The sequence below is a fragment of the Anastrepha obliqua genome, chromosome 6 (assembly GCF_027943255.1).
Source record: "Anastrepha obliqua isolate idAnaObli1 chromosome 6, idAnaObli1_1.0, whole genome shotgun sequence".
Taxonomy (NCBI): domain Eukaryota; kingdom Metazoa; phylum Arthropoda; class Insecta; order Diptera; family Tephritidae; genus Anastrepha; species Anastrepha obliqua.
Window position 1 is genome coordinate 1,763,078 of NC_072897.1, and position 25,033 is coordinate 1,788,110.

The 25,033-nt window shown below is 39.5% G+C and overlaps 1 protein-coding gene across 1 annotated transcript in view; it reads left to right on the plus strand.

The window, feature by feature from the left end:
* The first annotated feature begins 300 nt into the window (after positions 1–300).
* The window catches only part of LOC129249860 (uncharacterized), a 283,989-nt gene continuing 259,256 nt past the window's right edge, over positions 301–25,033 (plus strand). The window contains exon 1 of the mRNA XM_054889528.1: positions 301–436. The gene's annotated coding sequence lies outside the window, so the exon portion shown is untranslated. The remainder of the gene's footprint in view (positions 437–25,033) is intronic.

Below are 25,033 nucleotides of genomic sequence, written 5' to 3' on the forward strand. Positions count from 1 at the left end.
TCATGAAATATGTGTACATAAAAATCATTGAATAGCGAAAAAGATATAACAAAAAAGTAATCAAGTCAAAATGGCTTGTGTATACACATTCACTGAATGCGACAGCCTTTTGTACATGCGTGCGCGAGTGAGAGAGGAGGCAACATTCGGGGCAGAATGCTCAGGACTCAATAGCAACAAAAAAATGCCAGAAAACTTAGGACCGCAGCACAAGTGAAGAGTGTCATTGTTAGTGTAGCAAGAGGGAAAATTTAAAGTAAGTTATATCAGAACGTGGTTCGATATACAATTTCATTCTTGTGAAATCTGATAAATCCAATACTTTAATTTTATTTGTGAAAATATAACCATAAGATATTCTAATCCAAGTACACAAGAGCTGTAGTAGAGAAGTGGAAGGAGTAATGTTCATCTAGTTGAATATATACGTGCCAACGTGGGTTGAAATAATGTGTTGCTATTCCATATTAAAGAAATAAGAAGTTTTTATTTCCATATTAAAGAAAATATTATTAACTAATTTTTGAGTTTACAACTTAACGGCCAAAATGACTCAAAAACAGGCGACAATGAACAATAACATTGCAATTTTATCCTAATCACACTGTTTCTTCATCTAAAGCACAAACATTTCAGTGAATATTGCAAACATAAAATTATTGGTAATAAAAATGTGTACAAAGTTTGTACTCCGAAAGTAAAGTTTACGGGGAAAATTTAGTGTAATGTATATCGCTTTGAAAAAAAAAGATTAAAAGGGTTGGATAGAGGGGTATATCCCCATCTTAAAACTGTAAACCGCACCCTCCGGAGCCTTATAGTTTTTAAGTAATGTAATGTTAAATTTCTGTAATTTAGCGAAAAGTTGGTGTTGCCATACACCTGAAATAAAAACGAATTTCGTTTCTAGAGATGTCCTGCGGAGGGTTGATTGTAAAACTGCAGTATTTTTTGCGGCTGGAATTTAGAACAATGCCGATCTTGGAATTTCTGGCAAACTATAATGTTTTTTTTAATGAAACTTGGTGGAGATGTTAGTGAGGTGTTAAGGAACACTCTTTATAACTTTAAATTAATCGGGAAATAATAATTTTTTAATTATTTACATTCAAAATGCCCTTGGGAACATCAGTATAATTTGCCACATTACACTCTATATTTTTAAACATTTCACTATAAATCACCAAATATACACTCACACGCGTGTTTGTACCGATTTTTATGCTAATATTCCAATTATATCTATTAAAATTAAATGCAAATTCATTTGCCTATGCAATCACATTCCAATTTTAAGCGCGAACAAGAAGAAGATTGGAATTACAAGAGTATGGTGTTGCCGGATGCCTGCAAATGAAAACAAAAATTAAGTACTTGAGTTTAGTGTTAATGATGGGAATGGGGGTTATTGTGCCTGCTTACTACATACACGCATATGACGTTTTAATTTTGGGTTCAATGGTTTTAACACGGAAAGGAGTTTTACGCAAAAATACTGTGGATTGCGTAGCCGGAGTTGGACTGATGAGGGTTATTTTTTTGAAGTGCGGCCGAAGGCCGCCCACGCGAAAAGGAGTTCTACGCAAAAATACTGTGGATTGCGTAGCCGGAGTTGGACTGATGAGGGTTATTTTTTTGAAGTGCGGCCGAAGGCCGCCCACGCGAAAAGGAGTTCTACGCAAAAATACTGTGGATTGCGTAGCCGGAGTTGGACTGATGAGGGTTATTTTTTTGAAGCGCGGCCGAAGGCCGCCCACGCGAAAAGAAGTTCTACGCAAAAATACTGTGGATTGCGTAGCCGGAGTTGGACTGATGAGGGTTATTTTTATGAAGCGCGGCCGAAGGCCGCCTACGCGATAAAGAGTTCCACGCAAAAATACTGTGTTAATTAATTTAATTTAATTTTAATTACTTTATTATTTTTTGTGATACGCTTAATATCATTGTTTTTAAGTTTAAATGAGTTGTATGTTTTTATTTTCAAATTCATTTCTCAACTTTAAATTACACCAAAAAATACTGCAGTTTTACAATGAACCTTCCACTGAACATCCCTGCGTGCGAACTTCGTTTTCATTTCAGGTGTATGGCAACACCAACTTTTCGCTAAATTATAGAACTTTAACATTAAATTACTTAAAAACTATAAGCCTCCGCAGGTTCTGTTTTCAGTTTTAAGATGGGGATACACCCCTCTATCACCCCCTTTTTACCGTTTTTTTCAAAGCGATCGGCATTATACTAAATTCTAGCCTTTTTTGCTGTAATTTAAAATTAAGAAATGATTTTGAAAATAAAAGCATACAACTCTTCGAAACTTAAAAAGGCAAGGACTCTTTACGATGCCCCGTCACTTGTTTTGATAGAAATATTACGAATTTTCCAATGAAATTCACAGCAGGTGTTGATTTAGTGCTTATTTTGCTAAAGCTAGCACCAACACTATTCAGTTAATATATTCAGTTAATAATAGTTTTTAAGTTATTTGTTAATAAAATTCGTCTCTTACCTTCACCAAGTTTTGATATAATAAGGGCAATACTGCTATTTCCGTGGCGCTGCAATCTGACGACGGATTCTTATAGAACTCGACAAAAGAAAACGAAATGAATAAGTAAAATTTTTTGATATTTCGCTTAGTTTTCAAATAATTTAATGTTAAAGTTCTCTAATTTAGCGCAAAGTTGGTGTTGCCATACACCTGAAATAAAAACGAAGTTCGTATGCAGAGATGTTCAGTAGAAGGTTCATTGTGAAACTGCAGTATTTTTTGCTCTAATTTTAAGTTTAGAAATAATTTTGAAAATAAAAACATACAACTCATTCAAACTTAAAAACAATGATATTAAGCGTATTTCAAAAAATAATAAAGTAATTAAAATGAAATTAATTAACACAGTATTTTTGCGTAGAATTCTTTTTCGCGTGGGGGGCCTTCGGCCGCGCTTCAAAAAAATAACCCTCATCAGTCCAACTCCGGCTACGCAATCCACAGTATTTTTCCGTAGAACACCTTTTCACGTGGGCGGCCTTCGGCCGCGCTTCAAAAAAATAACCCTCATCAGTCCTACTCCGGCTACGCAATCCACAGTATTCTTGCGTAGAACACTTTTTCTCGTGGGCGGCCTTCGGCCGCGCTTCAAAAAAATAACCCTCATCAGTCCAACTCCGGCTACGCAATCCACAGTATTTTTGCGTAGAACCCCTTTTCGCGTGGGCGGCCTTCGGCCGCGCTTCAAAAAAAATAACCCTCATCAGTCCAAATCCGGCTACGCAACCCACAGTACTTTTGCGTAGAACTCCTTTTCGCGTGGGCAGCCTTCGGCCGCGCTTCAAAAAAATAACCCTCATCAGTCCAACTCCGGCTACGCAATCCACAGTATTTTTGCGTAGAACTTCTTTCCGTGTTAAAACCATTGAACCCAAAATTAAAACATCATATCATTTCGTTTTCTTTTGTCGAGTTCTATAAGAATCCGTCGTCAGATTGCGGCGCCACGGAAACAGCAGAATCCCCATAATAAGTACCCTTATCACATTTATTTTAATCGTTATTACAACTATGTAAAATACACACACGTTTCTAACACTTTTTATTAATATATACCATAAATTAACAATTTAAATTACATTTTTAAGTTGCAAACTTCAAATATGCTAGTCAAATTAACAATAACTAAAAAACATCGCTGAAATGGAGTGCTGCTAGAAGCAAAGAAAACAATATATATATGAGAGAACACAAAGTATTGACGTTCAGTTAGCAAACAACTGTATTTCAACGGGACTAAGTTTAACGAACGGCAGGACTTTGAAAACATAAGTCGATCTTTGAGGTATCTGCGTTCCTGAGTGTTTATGATCTTCTGGAATAAAACTTAACATTTTAACCTAAGCAAGTCGTAAAAGGATACGGAAGCAATTTTTTTCGCAAAAACAGAAATATGGTCATAACGTTTTTTACAGTACACGTATCTTGCAATGTTGTTATACAAAACATTAAGCTTACTATGACTACACAAGGACTATATAACTCACAACCATACAGTAACGTTGGTAACAAATACGTTTTAGCTAGTAACAGTCGAATGTTTACTGGTGTAAAATGTTGAGTTGTCCATAAATTTCGGACCATACCATAAACTTTGCCTGTGACAGTAAAGATGGTGTTGCTCCATGTCAAAGTTCTATTAAATGTAACCCCTAAATTTTTAACATTGTCCACATATTTAATCACAGCGTCATTTAGTTTGACTTCTGTATAGCCATCGAGCTTGATATTTTTTTTTTGTATATAACGATACATTGGGACTTATCAGGATTAAGAATTAATCCGTTGTCAGAAGTCCACTTGAATGTGAGGCTCAAGTCAGAATTCATATTGCTTATGCAAATATCAATACAGCCAATGGGACAACTAACATATAATTGAACGTCATCAGCATATACATAGACATAACTATATTTAATCACACTGAACAAATCGTTAATGTACAAGGCAAATAAAAGAGGGCCAAGGATAGAGCCTTGAGGTACACCTCTGGTCAAAGCCGACGTTGAAAAGCTAAATAAGTTTTTAAGCTTCAAGATCAAGAGTTCATGGTCTACGGAGTCAAATGCCTTGGAATGGTCAAGTAGAGTTAGAAAAGTCACTTGTTTTTTGTCAACATCGGGCCTTATGTCATCAGACACTTCTAGCAGTGCTCTGATGCAGCTCCTACTACATCTAAACCCCGACTGCAAAGTGTTCACCAAGGCGTTGTTATTCAGAAACGTTTGGCGATGCAATAATACTCTCGTATGGCAGCTGGTTCTACGTTACCGGAATGACTCGGGTTTTTTCCGACCAAGGGCTGCCGCCCCAGTACACTAGCCCTGTCTAGTGTACCGTATTTTACCCCCAATCTTACGTCACAGGAACAACTCATTGCAGCCAGTTTGCTCCAAATACTTCTCTTCCGGGCTGGCGTCGAACCCAACCCCGGACCAGAGGTATTCTACTGCTGCATTTGCCAGTAACGGCTCCACTCGAACTCCACCTCGGTTAGGTGTAACCAGTGCAACGGGTGGTGCCATCTTAAGACCTGCTCAGGCCTTAAGACACACAGGGAGTGGTCCACAAGGTATGTGGCCACGTGTTGCTCCCGCTCACAGGCGGCCCCCGCCTCTACGCCTACACTGCCCTCAGTGCCGGCACATCACACTGCCGCCACATACAACACCTCAACGGTAAGGAGCCCCCACGAGCAACACAACAGTCTAATGTTTACTGGCAGCCGGTTCTACGTACCGGAATGACTCGGGTTTTTCCCGACCAAGGGCTGCCGCCCCAGTATACTAGTCCTGTCTAGTGAAACCCACATCATCCCACCCCTTACGTCACAAGAGCAAACCCTCGCAGCAATCCTGCTCCAAATACTTCTCCTCAGGGCTGGGATCGAATCCAACCCTGGACCAGAAGTATTCTACTGCTGCGTCTGCCACAAACGGCTTCACCCGAACTCCACCTCGGTTAGGTGCAATAAGTGCAACGGGTGGAGCCACCTTAAGACCTGCTCGGGTCTTAAGTTACATAGGGAGTGGTCCACACGGTATGTGGCCACGTGTTGCTCCCGCCAGCAGGCGTCTGATGCCTCCACGGCTAACACACCCCCTGATAGGCCGGCACTAGACCCGGCGACCCTTTTTACCACCTTGGCAAAGGAGGTCAAGCTGCAACTTCAGGTGCACGTCGATGATACCCCAATACTGACGGTAAATAACCCAAGAATATTGGGAGTCACCTATGACAGCTTGCTCTGCTTCTCAGCGCACACAACCGCTATTGCCACGAGAGTATAGAATCGCAACAAGGTCCTCAAGTCGCTTGCCGGCAGCACTTGGGGCAAAGACAAAGAAATGTTGCTGTCGACTTTCAAAGCAATAGGCCGACCGGTTCTAAACTATGCTGCGCCTGTCTGGTCGCCTGGAACCAGTGATACGCAGTGGACGAAGCTCCAGACCTGCCAAAACACTGCTAATAGGACCGCGACAGGATGTCTCCTGATGTCCCCTATCCAACACTTGCACGACGAGGCTCACATGCTCCCTGTAAAGGAGCACAACAAAATGCTCGGCAAGCAGTTTCTGCTAGGGTGGACGAGATCCAGGAAAAAACTGACAGACCACTCCAGGATCAGACAGTGTACAGACAGGCCATAAACGATATTCATCGGGAGACCCTTACCACCTTCTTAACCCTTTCGCGGTATTGTTGCCATATGGCAACAGTAAACTTTAAAAGGCCGTCAACACTCTCTTGTAAAAAATATCAACTTTTTTGTTACATATTTTTAAAAATTGAAGTTTAATGGTTAAACAGAAATAAAATAAATAATAACCGCCCATTATATAATATATCGGTAATACAACATTTTTAAAGAAAGCCTTCTGGCATATAGCACTTCACTCTGAAATTTGTATTTTGCATTTTTAGATTTTTGAGGCATTTTGGGCAAATGTTTTCAACAATTTTTGAATAAAGTATATAGAAAAATGTTCAATCTGTCATTTGGCATATAAATATTTTTTCGCTCGCAGCTTTAAAAGGTGTGCTAATTTTTAAAACTAAGCTTGTTGCCATATGGCAACAAATTTCTCGTAAGGTGTTAACTTGCATTAGATTGCAGGAGAAGTTTATTTGCGATTGAAACTGGTAGCAGAGAGACGTGTTGTTGTTTGCGGAATATTATTTTCAAATATGGCAAGAAAAATTAGCGACAGTGTTATAGAAAAGATTTTGGAGAATTTCGAGGACTCAGATCTCTCAGACTTTGAGAATTCGGAATCCGAAGAAATATTAGAGGATTTATTTGAGACATTTCACAATAATGAAACTTTTATGATGGAGGAGCTTAGTCGTCAAGGTCCGTATGATATAAGCATTACAAATATCAACGGGGAATGTAATGACGAACTAGTTTTGGATAAAAATGGCTCTAGCTCAGAAGCTGGTACTTCGAACTATCAACCAAAACAAGTAAATGAATTTCGATGGGAAAAGACTTCGTGGGCTCCTGCTCAAGCTGAGTTTTCTGAGTGTTATTCAAGTAACGCTATAAAACTTCCAGTACAGTACTTTTTGGAGTATTTTACTGTAGAATTTTTTGAAGAAGTAGTGCCGGCGACAAACCAAGCCTCTCTTTTAAAAGACGGTCATCATTTAACTTAACGAAAGAAGAATTTTTTAAGTTTCTTGCTTTGGAGGTTATGATTGGGACAATTGGTTATCCCAGATTCTCTATGTACTGGACAACGCCCACACATATTCCGGCATTTCGTCAAAATATGACAAAGAATAGATTTCATTCCTTGCGAAACAACTTGAAGTTCACAACAAGTGATTCAGGCAATGACAACCTCTGCAGGATTCGTCCATTAATGAATATTTTTACTAAAAAGTTGTATACTATCGCCAAAGAAGAGAATGTTTGTGTTAATGAAATGATGGTACCTTTCAAAGGAAAGACTGTCCTTAGACAATACATGCCTAAAAAGCCAATAAAATGGGGAATTAAATTATTTTGTCTATGTAGTTCAAATGACATGTTGTATGACATTGAAATATATCAAGGAAAAAATACCGTTATTTCTGGACCAAAACTAGGGTTTTGCTCCGATATTGTAGTTCATCTCACAAGAACTATTCCCGAAAACAAAAACTTGAAGCTATTTTTTGACAACTATTTTTCTACACTTAATTTGATACTGTACTTACAGAAAAAAGGTATTTGGGCTACGGGTACAATTAGAGGAAATAGGTGTAGTAAAGTGCCTTTGCAATCTGAAAAGGAACTAAAAAAGGAAGGTAGAGGTAGTTTTGATTGCCGCATCGAAAGGGAGGACAATCTTTATGTCATAAGATGGCTTGATGGAGGCGTTGTCCAATAGATTTCATCAATATATGGCGAAGAGCCGCTTAAAAATTTGCAAAGATTTTTAGTTGAAAAAAAGACGAAAGTTGAAATAACTCAGCGCTACATTGTGGCTGTGTACAACAAGAATATGGGAGGAGTTGATAAAATAGACTTCCTTCTTTCATTGTATAGAATATCGATACGGTCAAGAAAATGGACACTTAAAATATTCGACCACTTTATTGACCTGGCCATATGCAACTCATGGCTGGAGTACAGGAAGGATCATGGGGGTAATAATAAAGGCCAAAAGCAGAAACACATGGATCTTAAGTAATTTTTATAGCTATAGTTTTCTATAATACTTTTTATGCTAATATTTTATGTTTTTAGTTTATATCCTTGTTCACTTTTTAATATGTATGTACGTGTATATTTATAGTATTGAATGGATTTTTTTGTTTTAAATATTTTGTTATTGTTGGAACTTTAGTTTAGAAATCTTTATTTATAAATAAATTGAAATTTTGATGTCAAACCAAATTTTATTAAATGTATGAACCTTTATGCAAAAAAAATCCAAAAATAAACTGTTTTTTTTACCATACAAAACATTTGTTGCCATATGGCAACATTAAAAAAAAAGCACTTAACAAAAAAAAAAAAAAATTTAATATATTTGTATTGTTATTGGTCCTAAAATAAATACTCAGACAAAAATTTGGATTTTTTGGATGGCGCAATAAAAAGATGTAGCGAAAGGATTAAGCTCCCGACCCCCGAATGCCGTTATCGGAGTCCAACCACCACCTATTGCAGACGAAGAGATCCAGCTTCCCCGAGAATCCCGCGTAACTTTGGCACAATTACGTTCTGGATACTGTAGCAGGTTAAACTCCTACCTATCCAGAATCGACCCCGACATACCAAACATATGTCCGGCATGTGAAGGCACCCCGCACGACACTAACCACACCAACCACCTTTTCACATGCCCTATAAACCCACTCATCTAACACCTCTATCCTTCTGGACCCAACCCGTTGTTGTTTTAACAGCATAGTTAGCCCTGTCAGTGTAAGTATATCATCGGTCGTCTTCGTCTAGCTCATCTAAGGGTAGGCCCAGGAAACATGCTGTTTCGACAGGTTGGGTCCAGAGGGAGAGGGGGGCAAGATGAGTCGGTTTGAGGGGGCATGTGAAGAGGTGGTTAGTGTCGTGCGGGGTACCTTCACATGCCGGACATGTGTTTGGTATGTCGGGGTCAATTCTGGATAAGTAGGAGTTTAACCTGCTACAATATCCAGAACGTAATTGTGCCAATGTTACACGAGTCTCACGGGGAAGCTGGAGCTCTTCATCTGCGAAGGGTGGTGGTTGGACTCCGATGACGGCATTCACTGGACGGGAGTTCATGAAGTTGGTAACGGTCTCCCGGTTAATGTTATTTATTGACTGTCTAAATACTGTCTGGTCCAGTAGGTTGCGGTCAGTTTTGTCCTGGATTTCGTCAGCGTAGTCTAGGAGGTGTCTCCTGACGTGCCTGGGAGGCGGCTCAGGCTCAAGCAGGTGTCTGCAGGGGTGAAACCTGCGGTAACACCCCAGCAGGAACTGCTTGCAGAGCAGTTTGTTGTGCTCCGCTACTGGGAGCATTTGTGCCTCATTGTGAAGATGTTGGATGGGTGACATCAGGAGGCACCCGGCCGCTGTCCGAATGGCGGTATTTTGACATGTCTGAAGCTTTGTCCACTGCGAATCACTAGTTCCAGGCGACCAGACAGGCGCAGCATAGTTTAGAACCGGCCGGCCAATTGCCTTAAATGTCGAAAGCAACAGTTCTTTGTCTTTGCCCCAAGTGCTGCCGGCCAGCGATTTGAGGACCTTGTTGCAAGCTGTCAAAGGTTACACCCAAAATTTTGGGGTTATTTACAGTCGGAATTGGTGTGTCGTCGACTTTTACCTTAAGGGACAGCTTGACCTCCTTTGTCCAGGTGGTGAAAAGGGTCGCCGTGGACTTGGTGGGGGAAAGTTGGAGATTCCTCGCAGTGAAAAAGCGAGAAAGGTCGGTGAGTTAGTTGTTCACTTTGGAACACAGGCCATCGATGTCATTGCCCGACGCCATTATCGTGCAATCGTCAGCGTATGAGATCAGGGAAACTCCCGCTGGTGGTTGGGGGAGCTTCGAGATGTAGAAGTTAAAAAGCAAGGGTGAGAGGACACCACCCTGCGGTACGCCTTGCTTAATCTTTCTCTGCTTTGATATTTGATCTCGAAAAATCACTGACGAGTGCCGACCGCTCAGGTAGTTCGCGGAGGTTCAGCCCTGGCGGGAGTGTCGACTGATAAATATCATCTAGTAGCGTGGAATGGCTGACTGTATCGAAAGCCTTCTTTAGGTCCAACGCTAATAGGACAGTCCTCTCGCAGGGGCGGTTTTGGTTAAGCCCGCGATTTATCTGGGCGTTTATGGCGGTGAGTGCAGTGGTGGTGCTGTGCACTCGTCGGAATCCGTGCTGATGTGGGGCTGGGGCCAGGTGTGTCGTGTAGAGGACCCAACCCGTCGAAACAGCTAGTTTCCTGGGCCTACCGTTAGATGAGCTAGACGAAGACGACCGGTAACTACACTACACTGACAGGGCGAAGATACTGCTACAACAACAACAACGCTCAAGAACTTAAGATAAGAACGACAATATTGCAATCGGGTGGTAGTCTCCATTTGCTTTCTTAATTGGTATGATTTTGGCTCTCTTCCAAGAGTTGGGGAAAGATTGTCGTGGTTAAGAAGGTATTCAGAGCATAGGTAAGATATTTTAAGATCTTTGGGAACAGGCATTTTAGAAATTTTGGATGAATTCAATCCAGATCGGCCGCATTCGACTTGACACTAAATATGGACTGTACTACCTCACAATCATCGACACATTCGAAACAAAAACTGGACATCACAACGTTAAGATTAGAATTGTAATTATCATAACATATATTATTAACAGAGCAGGGCAAGCACACAAAATTCTCATTTAGTACATTTACATTAACAAATCTAGCATAGGTTGATTTTTGTTCCCAATCCCGATCGCACGAATTTTGTTCCACGTCTGCTTCGAACCCACTACAGTACTAAACTTTTGCTCATAGTCTGCAAGCCTTAAAGGTGTTATAGGTTTCCGAGGTTCTGAAACTCTTCCATTTGCGATACGCTTTGTTGGGTTTGTAAATCAGGTGTTTAATATGGTTGTTGAACCATGGCCTGTTTTTATCATTTACTGGTTTGTGTACAAGTAATGTTTTCTTCAATGAAGCTAATTTGCTCATTACTAGATATTAAGATACGGATACATTCCCAGTCAATTTCCTCCACAGCCCCTTCAAGCAGCTTATAATCTGTGCGTAGAAAATCACGGTACGAATAGTATTTAGTGTCATAAGTCAATTAGAAGTCAAATGTCGTGAAAATTAAATCGTGCTTAGAAAAACCTGGCACGGAAAGCTGGTCAAATAGGACAACTTTAGCGGTATCGTTAACAGAAAATATATCTAGCAAAGAGTTATTAGTTTGCATGAAATGTGTAGGCATATAGTGAAAATTTGGAATTAAAAATCGCGCGATTTTTTTATTCCAAATTTTCGCCTGCGGCGCTATTTTTCTTTTTCAAATGAAATATATGTATGTATATTTACATATCAAATATTAATAATATAATGAAAATTTCGGATTAAAAATCGCTCAATTTTTCATTCAAAATTTTCGCCTGCGGCGCTATTTTTTTTTCGTTAGTGAAATATATATATACCTACAGTTTGTCAAGAATATCTTTGCATAATGAAGATAAATTTAAAACTTTAGCTTTGATCGAAAACTCCAACATCAAATAAAAAAGCAAACAACCAATTCATACACATATTCCATTACTGTACTTGGCTACGACTATTAGTCGCCAACAGTTATTAAAAAAACACACACACTACAAAAACAACAACAAAAAAGATGTTTACTCGATTTAAAAAGGGTTATAAAAAATTTTTGCATAACTAATGAAAACAACAAAAAATGCAGTTATTTTCCGCGAATTTCATTCATTTGGGTTTTTTTTGCAAATGGTATGGAATGTTAAAGGGGTAAGAAATTATTTAGTTATAAAGTGATTGTCTTCAGTGCTACAAGTGATCTCAGATTTGAATAAAAAAAATGCCAGGAAAACGAGTTTCAAAAAATATTATTCAATTAGTGTATTTCAATCACTACAAAGGCAAATCAGCCAGAGAAATCGCCGATATAATCTCCCGCAAAATTAGAAATGTATATATAAGGTTGTCAAAAAAGTCTTGCGGTATTTTTATTTAATTTTCAATTGTTCATAAAATTGGTTATAATAATGCGATTTAAGTCAAATATGCGCCGTTTTGTTCGATGACGAGTTCCCAACGAGATGCCAACTTCATAATGCCCCTCGCTTCCCTATTGTCAAAAAACTCGGAGAGCCAATTTTCACAGGACTCTCTTGTGGACAACTTCCGACTACCAAGCTCGTTCGCCATGGACAGAAATAGGTGGTAATCACTTGGTGCGAGATCCGGACTATACGGTGGATGCAAAAGAACCTCCCATCCGAGCTCCCGGAGCTTCTGACGCGTCACCAAAGATGTGTATGGCCGGGCGTTGTCCTGATGGAAGACAATTCGGCCTCTTTTGATCAAAGATGGCCTCTTCTGCATGAGTGCTGCATTCAAGCGGTCCAGTTGTTGGCAGTACAGGTCCGAATTGAGCGTTTGGCCATAGGGGAGCAGCTCATAGTGGATGGTTACCTGCCAATCCCACCAAACACACAGAAGAACCTTCCTGGCCGTCAATCCAGGCTTGGCCACCGTCTGGGCAGCTTCACCGCTTTTCGACCACGACCGTTTGTGCTTCACGTTGTCGTAAGTGACCCACTTTTCATCGCCAGTCACCATCCGCTTCAAAAACGGGTCGATTTTGTTGCGATTCAGAAGCGATTCGCATGCATCCATATGGGCAAAAATGTTTTTTTCGTCAAGTCGTGTGGCACCCATACATCGAGCTTCTTTTTGAATCCAAGCTTCTTCAAATGGTTTATAACGGTTTGATGACTCATGCCCAGCTCTTGGCCGATGCTACGGCTGCTACTATGCCGGTCTCTTTCGATCAATTCAGTTATTTTATCGCAATTTTCGACGACAGGCCTTCCGGACCGTGGCGCATCTTCGATCACCTCTGCACCAGAACGAAAACGTTGAAACCATCGTTGTGCGGGGGAAATGGAAACTGTATCGGGTCCATAAACTGCAAAAATTTTATTGGCAGCATGAGATGCATTTTTGCCTTTATCGTAGTAGTACTGTAAAATATGCCGTATTTTCTCTTTATTTTGCTCCATGTTTGCGACGCTATAACTCACGAACGACTAAAAGCAAACAACAATTAATCAAACACGTGTTAGTACGTGAAAATAGCTTTCCAAACGAATACAACTAGAACTACGAGCTTGCAAAGACAAGCTTGCGGAAATACCGCAAGACTTGTTGGCCAACCTTATAATATAATAAACCGTGCTGAAAATGAAGAAAGACTCGAGTTTAAAGGATCTACAGGCAGATCAAAAAAAGTGACGCAGCGAATTGAACGTCAAATTATTAAAACTATTTATAATAGCCCGCAAAGCAGTACAAGAGGATTAGCTCTTCAAGCGGAAAAAGACTACGGGTTAAGCGCTTCTCATGGAACTGTTCGAAAAGTGTTGCAAAAACACAAATATTCTTCAAGAGTGGTTAGGAAAAAAACCCTGATATCAGCACAAGGCGTTGAAAAAAGATTGCGATTTGCCACCGAGCACATATCACTTCCCACAGAGTACTGCGATGACGTTATTTTCTCAGATGAGATGAAAAAGATGCTCTACTACCATGATGGACCCCAGAGAGTATAGCGTAAGCCGCTCACAGCACTACAAAAAAAAATATTATCCCTACCGTAAAGTTTCGAAAACTGTCAGTAATGGTTTGGAATTGTATATCAACAATGGTAGTGGGTGACGAAATAATGACCAAGGAAGTATATCTTGATATTTTAAAAAACGAATTGACTTCCAGTATTTAAAAATTCGCCTTTGTTGACCCGGAAAATTCGAACACATTTAAATACAAATACTATCAAGATAATGATCCCAAACATAAATCTTATTTATGCAGGTCCTGGTTGCTCTACAACTGCACTAAAGTTATTGATACTCCCGCCGAAAGTCCCGACATTAACCCAATCGAAAATTTGTGGGTTCATTTAAAAATAAAAGTAGGAAAAAGATCGCCAACTAATAAAGCTGGATTAATAAGATTCATCAGAGAAGAGTGAGAAAAATAGCATAAGAATATGATATTCCGAAACTAATTAAATCAACTAAATATGCAAAATAGTTGCAAAAATACCCAAATGAATGAAATTCGCGGAAAATAACTGCATTTTTTGTTGTTTTCATCAGTTATACAAAGATTTTTTCTTCTTCTTAATCGGCGTATCCATGCTGGATGTTCGCGATTACATACAAACGTCATTATGATCTTAGTCGTACGGTTGTCAGGTCATATTAATAATGATGTCATTATATTTTTGTCTGTTTTTCGCTGCTGCTGTTAGTTCGCCGATTGTTTTGAGGCCTGTCCATTCTTTGATGTTGTCTAGCCATGTCATTTTCTTCCCACCAATTCCTCTTTGTCCTTCAATTTTTCCTTGCATCAGCAATTTTAAAATATCATACTTGTCACCTCATGTTATGTGTCCGAAATAAGCGACTTTTCTTCTTTTTATGTCCGTAAGCATGTTCCTAGCTGTTTGCATTCTATCAAGCACTACGTCATTTGATATTTTGTCATTCCAGCTTTAATTCAACATTTTTCTGTAGCACCACATTTCGAAAGATTCTAGTTGGTGTATGCTTACGGTTTTCAATGTCCAGGCCTCGCATCCATATAAGAGTGTTGACCATACATAACATTTTAAAAATCTTGTCTTTAACCCGATTGGTATGTCTCGGCGGGTCAGTATCTTTTTGATCTTCATGAAGGCCGCTCTAGCCATATCTATTCTGCCTCTTATCTCCTGATCATGGTCCCATTGGCCATTCAGCCATACACCCAGATACCTGAAACTTTTTACTCTCTCTATTGTTTTGCCACCTATGGTTAGTCTCGCATAGGAATAGTCTGCTGCTTTTATTTACAATAATAAATTTGGTTTTATCAATATTTATGTTTAGCCCTAAGTCTTTGCTGTGTTTTTCAACCTTGTTTACAATAGTTTGGAGATCCTGGAAATTGTTTGTTACTAACGTTGTATCGTCTGCGTAGCGAATGTTATTTATATATGTATATCCCAGTAACTTTAATACCTATTTCAGCGTCATTTATTGCTTCTTCAAATATTTTTTTTGCGTACAAATTATTGTTAAGGGGGGAAGCTGGTCTAGAATTTTGAAAAAATCGAAAAATTTTTTTTTGTCTTAAAAGGTGCTTTAGGGTCTTAGAAATAATATACCAAATGAGGGATGCCAGCAAAAATGTCTAAATGCCCAAATTTTTCATTCGACGGCAGTGCCTCGCAGGTATGCCCCGAACGCTATTTACAACTTTAAACGCGTTTTTCTCGAAATCGCTTTTTTTAAACTGGCCGAAGACATAACTCGAACAAATCTTTACCGATTCTTAAGAAATTTTGACAATACATTCGAAATACCTTTCTCCGGAGACGTACGTAGGATTTTTTATTTATATTACATAGTTTTTTTTTAATCAACAATTTTATGTCGTTCTTTATAGTGAAAATTGTAACTTTTTGTTCAAACGTGCACCATTTCGCGAAAAAACAAAATATCGAAAAAATCCTACGTACGTCTCTTTCTGTTGTTATATAGAAACTAAAAAAATTTTATTTTTTGATCCAGGACAAAAATTAAGGAGTTTACGTCTTCGGCAATGGACCCACTAGAAAAAAAGGCGCCTTAGGAGAACTGCTGGACAGCGGCCATTTTGAAATTAATTCAGACGAAAAATTTTGTATTTGTACCATGAAAGCTATATTATTAAACCTATTTCACAGATTTTCGATTGATTCCTTTGTTGAGTCAAAATAAATTCATAAAATATGCCCATTTTTTGCGCTCTAGACCAGCTTCCCCCCTTAAAGCACTATGTGCTTATTAAAGAGAAAGCTGTCCTTAAAGCACTATGTGCTTATTAAAAAGAAAACCGGAGGTTTTTTGATTTTAGCGCGATGCACTCTTCTTTATTACAAGTCAAAACGGAACTGAACTTAACTTATACTATAAACCAAAATCTAACTTGTCCCTATTCTTGGCACAATTATTTTTCTGGCAAATACTCTATTGTTGTTGTTGGTCTGAAAGGCGCGGAATTCCAATGTTGTTGTTGTAGTTTGCATAGGTAGATGAATATGGAGTTGCTGTTGTAGTCTGCACTTGTCGGTAAGTATGAATATGATCCCTACCGCCGAATTTTATTTGTGGGACCATGAAAAGTTTAGCTTTCTCACGCTAATGCAAAGTAGCTAAGTCTGCACATGGTATTCATGTGTCACTCGTTTTTGTTTTCATTTGCAGTCATCCGGCAACACCATACTTTTGTCATTCAAATCTTCTTATTCGCGTATAAAATTGGAAAGTGATTGTATGGACAAATGCATTTGCATTTAATTTTAATGAAAATAATTCGAATATAAGTGTAAAAATAAGTAAAAACATGCGTGTAAGTGTATATTTAGTGAATTTTAGTGAAGTGTAAAAAAATATATATTGTAATGTGCCAAATTATAGTGAAGTTGCCGAGGGCACTTTGAAGGCAAATAATTACGAAATTATTATTTCCCGAATAATTTGGAGTTATAAAGATTGTTCCTTAACACTTCCCTAACATCTCCACCAAGTTTCATTAATAAAGACGTTATAGTTTGCCAAATATTGCCCAATATACATTATTGCGAATCCCAGCCAAAGTAAGCACTGAATGGTTGGCAGGAACGGCCACACTCGAACCTGAGGCTATAACTGCGGGAGTATCGTACATTTTAAAAGTCAAAACTTCATTAGGTGCGTTATAGTGGTTCAGTTATTTGATTTCAAAATTTGTAAAATTTACCAAGAATTCTCCTATTTTGCTTATTTCAACAAGCAGAGGTGCTGCCAGACATGTTAAAAATAAATAATATCAAACACTTTAGAAGATACATAATTTTGTGGTTTATTTCTATATTATATTTGCCTATGTGCATATGTTATATTGTATATCTAGATATATTTATATTATATAAATATAAACTTTATATATATAAGTTTATATAATGTATATATTTATATAAATATATATATTATATATATTAATACTTCAGTTTTAGTAAAATATGTTTGCATGCATTTTGAGTTTATGGATTTTTATTTGTTTTATTATGTTAAGTAAAGCATTTTTTTTTTTTTTGACATTTAGTCATACAAATGTTACGTCACGCCAGTGTATTTAGATTTTTATTAAAAATTGTTTTATTTTAGGGTGGGCCATGTAAAATTTGCTTTTTGAATCGGCTATAAAAAAAAAAAACGAATCAATATTTTTTGAAACTTTTTTATTTTTTGAAGATTGAACATTGCCATTTATGAATGAAAAACAATACCGTTCAAATGACTGCCACGACTTGCTTTACAGTAAGCCATTCGATCAAACCTTTAAGTAAATTATGAACACATTTGACATATCATTTGTGTTACCATTCTCAAAAAAATAGGTGGTTCAAAAAGCAAACGCCAATTTTTACAATATTATTATGTAGTATTTGATGTATATATGTATATATGTTTTATTAAAAACAATAGCGCCGTAGGCGAAAATTTGGAATATATATATATATATATATATATATCGTTCACCACCAAACCCATTCGCTTTGAATCTTTATCCAGTTTGGAGAAGGCAGAACTAACCGCGCGGTTGTTAAGGCCGATGATATCGATATCATATGTATATATATATATATATATATATATGTTGTAACGTTGTATTTCCATTTTTTATAAGAGCGTACAATTGTTGGCGTATGCCGAAAGAAAGGACACATTGATTGTCGATGGGGAAGTAGCGTTTTATGGTGCTATCTGTTGCTGAGTCGTACGAACTCTACAAATTGGAGAAAACTACTAACTTCGTTAGCAAGTCTGCATTTTACGAATTGCGACCAAAACATCTGCTACTATCATGCAAGATACCACATAATATGTGTGTTTGTAAGCATCACGCCAAATTTGCATTTGTTTTGGAAAGCAGTGCGGATTTTATAAAATCTTTTTCATCCAACTTTGAAAAATTTTTCGAATCTGCTTGTTGCAACATTAAAAACGAAAAATGTATGATGAACAAGTGCAAACATTGTGCTCAGGATGTAAGAAATGAATTAGTGCCCTTAAAATATTGGCCATTGATGGATGAATCTGTTAAATGGAACCATTGGCGCAAAGTTGAAGACCGCATTGCTTTGACATACACCGAAGGATCTTTGTCTGATCTTTTGTACGAACTGGATGCCCAGTTACCTTTGTTTAAACGCCACTTTTTTTATTAAACGTTCCCAATAAAACTATTTCGAAAGCAAAAAAAATAACATTAGCTCCACGATCTAATTCTTCAAATTGACTTCGCAGAGAATTATAGGTTAACTTGTCAAAATGAGGGCAAAGCGCACATTTTAGCTACCGTCAAGTTACCATTTTCACTTGCGCTGCTCGGCTGGTTGGCGAAGTAAAATCGTACTCTATAATCAGTGACAAACTCACTCACAATAAATTCGATGTGTGCTGTTTTTTAACAAACTTGTAGAAATAATCAAAAAAGAACATGGGCAATTTCAAAATATTTATATTTTTTTCGGATGGAAGTGGCTCTCAGTTTAAAAATAAGTATATTGCGCGAAGCCTGCCAGATTTTGTTTTTGAATTTGGTTGCAAAGTTTTAGAGTGGAATTATTTTGCAACTTCTCATGCTAAAGGTGCGGTCGATGGGGTAGGAGCAACGGTAAAACGAAAAGTTTCGCAGGTAACCGAAAAATATAATTTTGGATACTGCAGTTTCTTTTTACCAATGTGCTCGAAATCATATATTTGGAGTTAACTTAGTTTACATTCCCACACAGCAAATAGAAGAGTTTTCTGTTTTGCTAAAAGAAAAGTGGAATGAGTTGCCGAAAATTTCTGGAATACATAAAATTCATCATTTATCAAGCAGCGAAGACAGGCAAATAAAAGCAGCCGAGACTGCGTTTTCACAAAAAAGTGTTGTATAATAATAAAATGAACTTGGAATATTTAAATAAACAAAATCGTATTTTTGAAATAAAATTCATGTTTTATTTTTAAACGTCAAACCTATTTATTTGGTTTATTTTCTCAAAACATCAAATTCACAGCGCTAACCCGAATTGAATATCTACATACACCCCTTCTATTTGAAATTTCTACAAAAAATGTAAAAATTGGTATATCAACAAAAAAAAAATAATTTATATAAATTTCAGTAACATCAGGTAACTTCACGCCAGAGACTTTGTGTGGTAAAAAAAAACCGAAACCATTTTTTTAACATAGGAAATTGGAATGTGAACCTTAAATATTTAAATATCCTGACAAAAAGTTTCACTCGAATAGTTCTACAAAATTCGAAGAATTATGCTTTTTCAAAATTCAAGATAAGGGGGACTTCCGTGTTTTGTAACGTCACGCCAGCCTATATATTAGCTTATATTATTTAGTGTTGTTAATTTCGGTAAATTGTTTACTAAAATAAGGTCCCCTTTATTACAATGCAACTATTCATATAAAATGTTTCGAAATGTTAAGTAAAGCATTTTTTGTTTTTTTGACATTTAGTCATACAAATGTTACGTCACGCCAGTTTGGAAATACCCATATATAAGTTATATTTAAAAAAAATAGCCGTGCAGGCGAAAAACCCCTCATTATTCTAATAGAAATGAGTGTGTGGAAATTATGTTCCTAGGTTGTTTTGTTTTCATTCGCATTCACAATGTTTTCTTTGCTTCTGGCAGCTCCCCATTTCAGCCATGCCTTTTAGTTATTGTTAATTTCGCTGGCCCATTTGGAGTTTGCAACTTAAAAATGTAATTTAAATTGTTTATTTATGGTGTATATAAATAAAAATTGTTAGTGTGTATTTATGTTACACAGTTGTAAAAATTAGTAAAATAAATGTGATAAGTGTACTTATTATATCAAAATTTGGTGAAGGTAAAAGACAGATTTTACAAACAAATAACTTAAAAACTATTATTAAATGAATAGTGTTGGTGCTGGGTTTTAGCAGCGTAAGCACTAAATCAACATCTCCTGTGAGTTTAACTGGAAAATTCGTAAAATTTCTCACAGAACAAGCGAACGCTGAATCGTAAGGATACTTAGCGTTTTCCATTACTCCCACGAAAATGTCCGTGGACCGAATTTAAAAACTATAACACACAAATGTAGTCACTATTTCGGTCATTTGATTCATATACAGTGCACTCGCGGTAACTCGAATAGCCGCTAAGTCGAACGACGTGCTAACTCGAACACATTTTTTTCCCTATTGACTAGTTTGTAACTCGAACAATATTAAAGCGCTATAACTCGAACAAAAAAACAAATTTATTTGTACACACATTCTTTTCAAACATGTACATTTTGTACATACATACATATGTAATAGTATATTATATGTATATAAATTATATATATACTAGTGTATTGTCCATATGAATATTTCGACGTTAATATCCCGTTAGTTTTCTGGGAACAACATCTTGCATTGACCAAATTGCTTTAAATTTGTCATTTGTAGTGTATCAGTGCATGTGAGTAATGGATCGTAAAAGGTTGAAGTGTTTAACATTAAAAGAGAGGGCTGAAGTACTTAACAAAATTAAACGTGGATGTAGTGTTACTTCTCTAGCGAAGGAATATGGGGTAGCCAAGTCCACCATAAGTCTTATAAAAAAGAAAGACAAGGCAATTTTAAAAGCAGTAAACAACACGATTTTGGGTCCTGGGAAGAGGAGAACTTTAAAAGCTTCTGAGTTTCCTAAAATGAAAGCCGCTTTATACAAATTGTTTCTGTCCCAAAGAAAAAAGAATTACCCAATAAGTGGACTCATCTTGAAAGAACATAACATGAAAAACATAATTTACAGGTCGAATTTACGCTTTATGATGTTAACAAATGGAATGATGGTGCCGAATTTACCGACACAGAAGTAATAATTGAAACTAGTGATTCTGAGTCTGAGTTTAACAACACAACTGAGACATGTGAGCGGATATCATCTGAGGAGGCAGTTAGCTCTATCAATAACGTAATTCAGTGGGCCACAACTGAACAAGTAAGCCCCGCAAAGGTTAACACTCTTCAACTTTGCTGCAGGCAAGAAAAGACAAACACATATTACAACTTTCTTTTCGGCCTAACTTTTCTGTTAAAGCTGACTTTTTTTGTGTAACTGACACAAAGACTGCCAAATATTTGATGAAAAATATTGAAACGAATTAATTATTTTAAACATATTCATGTTCATATCCATATGTAAATAAATAAATAAATTTAATTGAAAAAAATCGATATCGATGACTGTTTTTTTAACATAGCACACTCAATTGATAAGTCGAACAAATTCGATAAATCGAACAGCGCCTGTTTTAATTAGTTCGAGTTATCGCGAGTGCACTGTATATATATATATAATTGACGCGTACACCCGTTTTGGGTGATTGGCCGAGCTCCTCCTCGTATTTGTGGTGTGCGTCTTGACGTTATTCACTAATAGAGCGACCTACAATTTCAAGCCGACTCCGATCGGCAGATATTTTTATGAGGAGCTTTTTCATGGCAAAAATACACTCGGGGTTTGCCATTGCCTGCCGAGGGCGACCGCTATTAGAAACAGTTTTTCTTAACTTTGGTGTTTCACCGAGATTCGAACCGACGTTCTCTCTGCGAATTCCGAATGGTAGTCACGCACCGACCCATTCCCATGGCAGCTGGTTCTACGTTACCGGAATGACTCGGGTTTTTTCCGACCAAGGGCTGCCGCCCCAGTACACTAGCCCTGTCTAGTGTACCGTATTTTACCCCCCCCTCTTACGTCACAGGAACAACTCATTGCAGCCAGTTTGCTCCAAATACTTCTCTTCCGGGCTGGCGTCGAACTCAACCTCGGACCAGAGGTATTCTACTGCTGCATTTGCCACAAACGGCTCCTCCCGAACTTCACCTCGGTTAGGTGTAACCAGTGCAACGGGTGGTGCCATCTTAAGACCTGCTCAGGCCTTAAGACACACAGGGAGTGGTCCACAAGGTATGTGGCCACGTGTTGCTCCCGCTCATAGGCGGCCCCCGCCTCTACGGCTACACTGCCCTCAGTGCCTGCACATCACACTGCCGCCACATACAACACCTCAACGGTAAGGAGCCCCCACGAGCAACACAACTCTCTTTCAAACCCACAACCCTCCTGCTCCTACCCCAGTGCGGGGACAAACCAGCAACTCTTGGTCCCCCGCACAGTCTGCTCCGTGTGTCAGACCGTAGTTCCTCGGAACTTGACAACTGTGCAATGCAATTCCTGCAGTGGCTGGTGCCATTTTCGGAGGTGCTCCGGCCTGCACACCACCCGTGAGTGGACACGCGACTACGTTGCCCCCTGCTGCAGAGCTCTGCACCCGCAACCGCCCCAAAGTGGCGCGGCCATCTGTCAACATCAGGCCACTACCCATTTTGCGGAACGCACAGCACGACCAACGCAGACAACATCACGCATCCCTCACCCCCCGAATTACGACGACACTCCCACGAAGCTTCAAACTTTTACAACTAAACTGCAACGGACTCACGAGCAAGAATGACGAGATAGTCGACTTCATGAGTCGGTTCGGAATCAAGATAGCTGTGGTCCAGGAGACAAAACTGCACGCTAGCTCGCCCCTGATTACCAGGGACGGCTACAATGTGCACCGAAAGGACCGCGAGCGAGACAACGGTGGTGGGCTAGCGTTCATAGTACACCATTCAGTGCAGTATCGTCTTATTGATGGAGGCATCGACCGCAGGGACAGCACCTTAGAACGTCAAGTTATAACTGTCCGGTCAGGCGATGCCGAGCTCGAAATACATAATATTGATATACCCCCTGTCACCTGCTGCCCGGCAGGATATCTCCCTGATATTGGTGCGCTCATCAGGGGAGAAAACCGATTGGTAGTAGGTGACTTTAACGCGCATCACGATCTTTGGCATTCAAGCCTGCCAAATGATCGTAGGGGACAGCTATTGGCAGAGCAGATAGACGATTCGACGTTCAGCACTGTAAACGACGACGCCCCCCCTAGGGTAGTGGGCAATTGCAGCAGCTCGCCTGACATAACAATTGCTAGCTCTGGTCTGATAAATAGCATAACCTGGCGACCTATGCTATCGCTTGCATGAGACCACTTGCCCATTATCATCTCGATCGAGAGACCTGCCGACTTTGTTTCCGCGGATCACCGGTCATACATCAACTTTAACAAAGCTGATTGGACCAGATTCGCGGAATTCACTGAGGACATCTTCGCAGCCCTACCCACTCCCACCGATGTGCGCGCAGGCAAACGCGCATTCCGCAAGGCGATCACAGCCGCCGCGGCTCGCTTCATATCTGCTGGACGGATCCGGGAATTACGTCCCAATTTCCCAGCCGAAGCAGCCCTTATGGCAAACGAGCGTGACCACCTACGCCAGGCCGATCCCGGGGATCCTCGAATAAAGGACCTCAATTCGGAGATCCGGCAACTGGTCACCCAACACAAGCGGACCAAATGGGTAGAGCATCTGAAGTCCTGTAACTTCACCTCTGGTGTGAGTAAGCTCTGGTCCACCGTAAGGTCTCTGCCGAACCCGACGAAGCACAACGACAAGGTGGTTATCACCTTCAACGGTCGTACTTCGTCGGACCCGAAGAGATGCGCGAGCTATTTTAGCCGGCAATTTATACTGCATCCTCCGGTCGACAGATCCAAACGTTGTGCCACCAGACGGTTGCACAAACTGCCATACAACAGTGCACCGCTTACTTTCACCAGCAACGAGGTTCAGGGGGCCATCAAACACATGAAACCATCAAAAGCCATTGGCCCCGACGGACTAAACTTGCTGATGTTGAAAAAGCTGGGTCCATTGGGAGTAGAATACCTCACTAAGGTCTTCAACCTGTCCATGGCCACTCTCATCATTCCTGATAAGTGGAAATTAGGGAGAGTGGTCCCACTACTGAAGCCTGGGAAACCCGCCAACCAAGGGGAGTCTTATCGTCCTATAACTCTCCTTTCCCCAGTAGTGAAGACGCTTGAAGCCCTTCTACTCCCACTCCTCACAGAACACCTGACTCCAGCCCCACATCAGCACGGATTCCGACGAGTGCACAGCACCACCACGGCACTCACCGCCATAAACACCCAGGTAAACCGCGGACTAAACCAAAACCGCCCCCGCGAGAGGACTGTCCTAGTAGCGTTGGACCTACAAAAGGCTTTCGATACAGTCAGCCACGCCACGCTACTAGATGACATTTTACAGTCGACACTCCCGCCAGGGCTGAAGAGGTGGACCGCGAACTACCTGAGTGGTCGTCACTCGTCGGTGATATTTCGAGACCAAACTTCAAAGCAATAGGCCGACCGGCTCTCAACTATGCCGCGCCTGTCTGGTCGCCTGGAACCAGTGATAAGCAGTGGACGAAGCTCCAGACCTGCCAGAATACTGCCATTAGGACCGCGACAGGATGCCTCCTGATGTCCCCAATTCAACACTTACATGACGAGGTTCACATGCTCCCTGTTAAGGAGCACAACAAAATGCTCGGCAAGCAGTTTCTGCTAGGGTGTCACCGTAGGCCTCACCCATGCAGACACCTGCTTGTGCCTGAGCCACCTCCCAGACACATCAGGAGACATTTCCTCAACTACGTGGACGAGATCCAGGACAAAACAGACAGACCACTCCAGGATCAGACAGTGTACAGACAGGCCATAAACGACATTCATCGG